Genomic DNA, 8,474 nt, shown 5'->3' on the forward strand with positions numbered 1-8,474 from the left:
TCAGCGAAAAAACTTACCCTCAACAATATACTGCATGTACCTAACATCCGGAAGAATTTGGTTTCTAGCTCTTTATTAAATAAAAATGGTTTTAGGCTTGTTTTTTTAGTCTGATAAATTCGTATTAACAAAGAGTGGTATGTATGTTGGCAAGGGATACATGAGTGATGGTCTCTTCAAATTGAATGTAATGACGGTTGTACCAAAAGTTGCTATTAATAAGAATAACACTTCTCTTGCTTATATTCTTGAGTCAAATTTATGGCATAGTAGATTAGGAAATGTGAATTTTGATGCTTAGCATAGATTAATTGATTTGGATTATATACCAAAGTTTGAAATTGATCCTAATAAAAAATTTGAGATTTGTGTAGAAGTGAAACTAACTAAGACTCTATTTAAATCAGTTGAAAGAAAAACCAAGCCTCTAGAATTAATTCATACAAATGTATGTGATCTTAAATTTTTTCAAAGCAGAGGAGGTAAAGAGTATTTCATAACATTTATCGATGATTGCACAAGATATTGTTATGTATACTTACTTAGAAGCAAAGATGAAACTTTAAAAATGTTTAAACTCTACAAAACTGAAGTTAAAAATCAACTTGGTAAAACCATTAAAATGGTTAGAAGTGATAGGGGTGGTGAATATGATGCACCGTTAAATGAATTTTGTGCACAACATGACATTATTCACCAAACTACAGCACCCTATTCTTCATAGCAAAATAGAATTGCTGAAAGGAAGAATAGAACCCTTAAAGAAATGATGAATGTCATGTTACTAAGTTCAGGTTTACCACAGAACTTGTGGGGGAAGGCAATATTGTCTGCTAATTATGTTCTTAACAGAATACTCCACAAGAAAACCAACAGCACTCCTTATGAATTATGGAAAGGTCGACCGCATTCCTACAAATACTTAAAAGTATGGGGGTGTTTGGCAAAAGTTAAAGTTCCTGTTCCTATTCTTAAAAAGACTAAGATAGGACAAAAAACAGTAGATTGTGTGTTTATTGATTATGCTCAGAATAGTAGTGCATATCAGTTTTTGACTTATAAATAAAAAATACCTAATATAAATGTGAACACTATTATAGAATCAAGAAATGCTATGTTTTTTGAACATGTATTTCCTTACAAGAAAGAATAGGAATTAAGTTCACAGAAAAGCACTTATAATTGTACACAAAATCAAGAGATCAATGACAATCAAACATAAGAGACTAGTAATGGTCTCAACCAACAGGATTTAACTGATGATGAACCAAGACGAAGTAAGAGAGTAAGAACATCAAAATCTTTTGGTCCAGATTTTTTGACATACCTGTTAGAAAATGAACTTTAAAGCTTTAAGGAAGTAATGACAGGTTCTGAAGCACTTTTGTGGAAATAGACTGTTAATAATGAAATTGAATCCATTATACAAAATCATACTTAGGAATTGGTGGATCTTCCACCTGGTTCTAAACCTCTTGGATATAAGTGAATATTCAAGAGAAAAATGAAAGCAGATGATTCAATAGATAATTATAAAGCAAGACTTGTAGTAAAAAGTTACAGATAAAAGGAAGGTATGGACTATTTTGACACATACTCTTCTGTGACAAGAATAACATCCATCCGCATGCTTATTGTCATAGCAGTGTTGTATAATTTAGAAATACATCAAATGGATGTTAAGACAGCTTTCTTAAACAGTGATCTAAATGAAGAGATGCATATGGAGCAACCCGAAGGGTTTGTAGTATCAGGGTAAGAAAAGAAAATTTGTCGGCTTGTAAAATCTCTTTATGGATTAAAACAGGCACCTAAGCAATGGCACGAACAATTTGATCATGCTATGCTTACTAATGGGTTTAAGATAAACGAATGTGACAAGTGCGTCTATGTTAAAAATACTGACCAAGGATATGTCTTTACTCTGGGAGGCGCTGCTGTTTCTTGAAAATTCACTAAATAAACATGCATCGCACGATCCATAATGGGATCTGAGTTCATTGCTTTAGACAAAGTACGAGAAGAAACAGAATGGTTTCGTCACTTCTTAGAAGACATTATGATGTGGCCAAAACCTGTGCCAGCTATCTGCATTCATTGTGATAGTCAATCTGCAATAGGCAGGGCATAAAATCATATGTATAATGATAAGTCACGACATATTTGTCGTCGACATAATACGGTAAAGCAATTGCTCTCAAATAGAATAATCTCAATAGATTATATAAAATCTAAAGAGAATATTGCGGATCCGTTAACAAAACGTTTGACAAAAGAGCAAGTGTATAGTTTATCGAAGGGGATGAGATTAAAGCCTATTACATAGGAGCCATCATAATGGTAACCCTACTTATATGACTAGAGATCCCAAGAACTAAGTTCAAAGGGACAATTAAGTTATATGTGGCTCGCCAGAAATCACCAAGGGATTAAAATTCCCTACACATTCCTATGGTGAGAGTGATATCTGCAACATGTGTTGTATGCGGGGTTTAAAGATAAGCTTAGCTTATAATGATTACTTATATTTTGATTCAGGCATAAAAATCAAGACAAGTATAAGGAGATACTTACAATAAGAATCACCTATATGAGTGTCGAATTGGGGCCAATTTATGAGAATGAAGAAGCTAAATTTTCTAGAAGCACTCATGAAAACTATAAGCATTCAAGGCCAAAATGAATACAACCGTGAGAACCACGATTTGTCAGAAGATATTTTGTGTGAAAACTATTGTCTTGGCTTACACAAATGGCTGAACAATTCAAGACATCGCGTCCATTGGTTAGCTAGAAAGTCCGATAGATTATCACTAGGGAAGGTGCCAAGCCGAAAGCTACCTATCCTGATGTAAGATATTTTCGATTTATACTCTTTCGACAAATTCTGTATATTGTTGCATTTCCGTTATCATCAAATTCCATTCATGTAGGGGATTGTTAGAAATGGTTTTGGAAATTTTGGAAAAACAGAATTTTTTCTAAACTTTGGTCTAATTTTTAGGTGGGACCCATGTGCCAAATTTCGCGAGTTAAAGTGGTAACGCGTTATATGCCACGTTATAATTCACGTGGTATATTTTGTTGCTCAAAACCATTATCGGGTGAATGGGAAATTGAAGCCAAAGTGTGCTCCATGGAAATGGAGTTTTGGTGGAAAATCCTTAAAGGTTTGAATAATGGATTGTCCCACATTGATTTGGTGGGGAACTTTGAGCGGGTTTATAAGGCTTGGAGTTGGAACTTGGGGTAAGCCCCAAGGAGCACCCAAGTTTTGTAGAAAGGGAGATTATGGGCAAAGTGAGCTAGACCTATTGGACCCAAAATAAACACACGTGCGCGCCGTCCGTCCAGTCGGTCGGGCAGTCTGGGCTTGGGCGCGGGTATGTGGTTAGGTTGGGCTTGTCCGGCCCAATATCTATCTTTTTGGGCAAAAAACATTTGAATTTTATTTTCTAAAATTAAATTCTAATTTTTTGGAATTTGAATTTCAAAAATTAATTTCAAAATGGGCTCCGTTTTATTCTCCCCACCCGGACAGATTCAAATCTGTTCCACCCGAACAGATTTCAAATCTGTTTAAATTTCAAACCCAAACAGTTTATCTATTGAAACAGTGCCTTACCTGTTTAATTCAAACCATACCTATTTAAACAGGTTTGCACCTCTTTAATTCAAAATTAACAGCCGCCACTCCATCTATATAAAGGCAGTCCCTCATTTGGATATTAACTCCAATTTTTCGTCCTTAAATCTGCTACTACTCTCTACATTTTGCTGCATCTAATTTTCTGTGAGAAAGTGTGTAAAACACTTAGTGTGTTCATTGTACAAATAAATTGTAGTACTGCATTTATTCGTTGTTGATCATTTTATCCTGGGAGATAAACGTCCACAAATCTGAAAGCACCGTGGAGAGGACGAATCTATCTTAAGGACACCGTGTTAAACACTGGACTTGATCAAAATTTGTTCAAGAAATTAATCAAGTAAGTTTTCAATTTATTTTCTGTTTTATTATTATTTATTTAAATCAGATTTTAATTTTATTTTTGTAACAAAATAAAAATCTATTTTTATTTATTTATTTTTATTTATTGGTTTGATTTTTGTAATCAAATAATCTTTCTCCTTTCATATTTTTCTTTTGTATTCTGTTTGTAGTTTAGTACACAAACAAAATTTATTTAAATACAGTGAATATTGTTCGACAAGAATTAGGTTTGAGTGAAAGAAGATAAGGATATTATAATATTTTTATTTTAGAATAAAATTATATTAAGAAAAAATTTGATTAGGTGTGTGAACTGAAAGAAATTGAGTGTGAAAATAAAATTACCCAATTTGGAACTAAACCAAATTATAAAAACAACAATGCTAGAGGGCCATAATTTTTGTGGCCACAATGGCTCAAAACTGCCAAAACGACGTCGTTTTGGCAGTTTTGAGCCATTGTGACCACAAAAATTGTGGCCCTCAAACATTTTCCTTATAAAAATCATGAAATCAAACTAATATAACGTGGTTCTGTTTGATTTAAAACTACCATCGAAATTTTTTTTATCATAACATGATCATAACTTAAGAATTATTCAGAAGATTATTTAGAACTACTTCTACAATTATGCAGAAAGAGTTAATATTTTTATATATTTTATATTAATAAGATATTTGAGCACTTATTGTAATTTAATAACAAATTACACACACATATATATATATATATATATATATATATCTAAGATAAGCTTCAAAATGAATTGGTAATTATAAAATTATAAAACGAATCGCAAATTATGATTAATTTATTTTAAGAATTAAAACCAATCGTGATAGAAACTCACATTAAATCGTATAACTTAAACTCAATTAGACCAATTTATTATTATTACTATTTTTTGTTTTTTTTTATGTTCATTCCTATCAAAAATACCCTTCGATGGGATGGAATAGCCAATTTAACAGAAGATGCAAAAAGTGAGGAAAAAGGAGTGATTATTTGGTAATTTTAGAATATTTCTTTGTACCATTTATCATTTGATATTTATTATTTTATTTTTTAAAAACTCAACAAAAATTATTAAATTTTATTATTTTAATCAATCAATATTAAATTAGAGCATCACATGAATTATTGCCTTAGGAGCAAAAAAAGAAAAAATGTTATGAATTCTAAATAATTTACTAAATTTTTTATTAAACTTTTTGTATAAGTGTAGGTTCCACACAAACTCATATGTACATAAGTCCTACATCTATATAAGAATTTAGTGAAAAAATTTAAAAAATATTTAAGTTCCTAATATAACTGCCAAAAAAATAAATTCTCTCAAACAACAATGATTGAGATCCCTATTTTTTGGAGACCCTCACAATCCCTTTGGATCTCTACTATTGATAGTGTGAATCCCACATATACATGAGTGAGTTTCACACATATATTAAAGATGAAGATCCAAAAAAAATTACGGAGTCTCTAAAAAATGAGTTCCAAGCATTTTTCTTCTCTCAAAATAGGATATTCTTTTCTGTCATGCACACTCACACATGGTGACATATTTATCATCTCTCACAAGTTATTTACTAGCAACCAGCCAGCCGTCACGTGACAATTCGCGAATTATTATGCCTCTGTTTGGCAAGTTGATTCTTGGGTTTTTTTGGTTATTTTAATCACAAAAGATAAAATAGGCTATTTTAGCCATAACAAACAAAACATCACATCCAACCCATAATCATTACATTCTTCTCTCACAAAAAAACTCAAAAAAAGTCAAAAAGCCAAAAAGTCCTTCCCAAACCAAGCTTTTAAGCCCAGGCTAAAATAGCCAAAAAAACCAAAAAAACCAAAAAGCCAACCCACTTCCCAAACGGAGGCTATATAAGTTTGTCTCATATTTTATTTGCTATGTTTTTACAATTGTATTGATTATATATTTTTTATTTTTTCTCTTGTGTACTATATAAAGCCTCTGTTTGGCAAGTTGGTTCTTGGGCTTTTTTGGCTATTTTAGCCACAAAAGACAAAATAGGCTATTTTAGCCATAACAAACAAAACATCACATCCAATCCATAATCATTACATTCTTCTCTCACAAAAAAATTCAAAAAAGCCAAAAAGCCCTTCCCAAACCAAGTTTTTAAGCCCAGACTAAAATAGCCAAAAAAGTCAAAAAGCCAAAAAGCCAACCCACTTCCCAAACGGAGGCAAAATAACCAATAAAATTAGAAAGATACACAGTCTACTTGAAATTAGAAAGACATACTATCGAATTTAAATTTTGAAATACAGAAGTCGATATTCAAATGAATTTTTTTCAAAATTTATAAAACCCTTCTAACATCTTCCCACTTCACAATCACTCTGTTCTACATATTAGATAGTAATTGTTAGAATATTAATTATTAATTAATATTATTTCATTGTTTTTTCATCACTAAACTCATACATTTTCACTTATTTTAGACCTTTTTTCAAAAGAGAACATTTGTTAGGGTTATTTATATAGGGATTTTCTAAACTATTGAGTAGTATTAGTTTGTCATTAAATTAAAAACATACAAATTATTTTCATTTTAACCCCTTTTGTTAAGAATCAATTTGTACACTTTTATAGTTTAGAAACAAAATGATACTTCTCAATAGTTTAAGTAGTGAAATTGTACGCTTTTATAGTTTAGGAAGTTAAAATAATATTTCTTAATAATTTAAAAAAAATTTGCATAAAATCCTAATTTTTATAGTTGAGTAGGGTGCCCATTGTCCCCACCCCACTTTGTCTTGCATGGATTTTTCCTACTTTAATAAGAAAGTGAGGCAGGGATGAGTTAAGGTCTGTTTGGTTTAGATTTAGAATTATGATTTGAGTTTAGAGTTGTGTTTTGAGTTTTTGAATTATAATTTGAAAAGAGAAAATTAGTTTGATTATAAGTTTTGTAAATAGTTTTGGGATGATTTGTACTTTTTATTATTATTATTGACTAATGTATAGAATGAGAGAAGAGAGAGAAAAAAGTGATTGATTAATAATAATAATAATAATAATAATAATAAGAGAAGAAATGAGTTTTAAAAGTAATTTTGAATTATATTTTAAAAAGTGATTGATTAAATTTTGATTCAAATCATGATTTGAAAATAGAATTAAGTTTTGAAAATTAAACCAAACACCACCTTAGCTTCTCCCATTATGTTCTAATTCACCCCCAATCCATTTATATTTATTAAATATATTTATATGTATATAATATATGTCATTTAATGTTTTTAGGATCATAAAATTAAAATATAAAATATGACTTCTTCATTAATTTATTTCTCATCTTAATTTTTTCGAACTCTCGTCAATTATTAAAATACTATTCATAATATAATATATTATTTATAATTTTTTTATTAATACTTGTATTTTTTAATTTATAAAATTAAGGGCAAATTACATATACCTCCCTCGAGATTTAACTAAATTACAGATATCCCCTTGAGATTTCAGAAATTACAGATACCCCTTTAAGTTTATATTTTCATAACAAATTGCCCACTGAGATTTATATTTTCATAACAATTTGTCCCCTAATTTGCTATGCAAATAGTGCCTTCGGGAGTATCTGTAATTTCTCAAACCTCAAAAAATATATGTAATTTTGTTAAACCTCGAGAGAGGTATATGTAATTTGCCCTAAAATTAACTTGCCCTCGCATTGCCTCACCTCCTCTCTGCGCCAATTTGATTTGATCTGCTCCCCATATGATTATAGAGCGAGGACGGGGGCGGGCGAGGACTGCCAACTCTTCCTGTGCCCATTTTTATAAGGGTGTTTTGGCAATATGACTTTTAGTCACTTTTTTAGGTTAGTAGCAAAAGTTAAAAGTTGATTTTTTTATTTTTTTATTTTTTTTTTCATTTGAGAAGTTAGTTTTTAGCCGATGGCAAAATTACAATTTTACCCCTCATGGGTCAAAATGTGCTACATGGATGAAATTATAAATATTTGAAATAATTAGGGGTAATTTGGTCATTTTATTGTGATTTGACATCATAAACAAATATTAATAAAAAAAGTCAAAAGCACCTTTTTACTAACTTTCCAAATCATTTGTCTAAAAAAGTCAAAAACTTTGTTAAAAACTAAAAAGTCACTTTTTACCATCTTCCCAAAATAAGTCATAGTTTTTCTACTTTTTTTTTTTTTTGTCCGAGTGTCCATTCTTATAGTTGAAGAACTAATATTTGTTTGTTTATAAATGTCTCTAAATAAATAACAATAATGTCACATCATTGAATTTGCATTCACTTGAATTGTTTGAATTTATGTACATCGATTATTTAAGAGGATATTGGTCATCTGATAGATGCCGATTGACAAGAATGACGATAGCAATTGACAAAGGCGATAGTTATGGTTAATAACGGTGATATTGATCATTCAGTTGATTGTCTTACTTACATAAATTGAGCAACTCGAGCGAGTTT

This window comes from Camellia sinensis, chromosome 12, assembly GCF_055761805.1.
Source record: "Camellia sinensis isolate YWXY chromosome 12, ASM5576180v1, whole genome shotgun sequence".
NCBI lineage: Eukaryota > Viridiplantae > Streptophyta > Magnoliopsida > Ericales > Theaceae > Camellia > Camellia sinensis.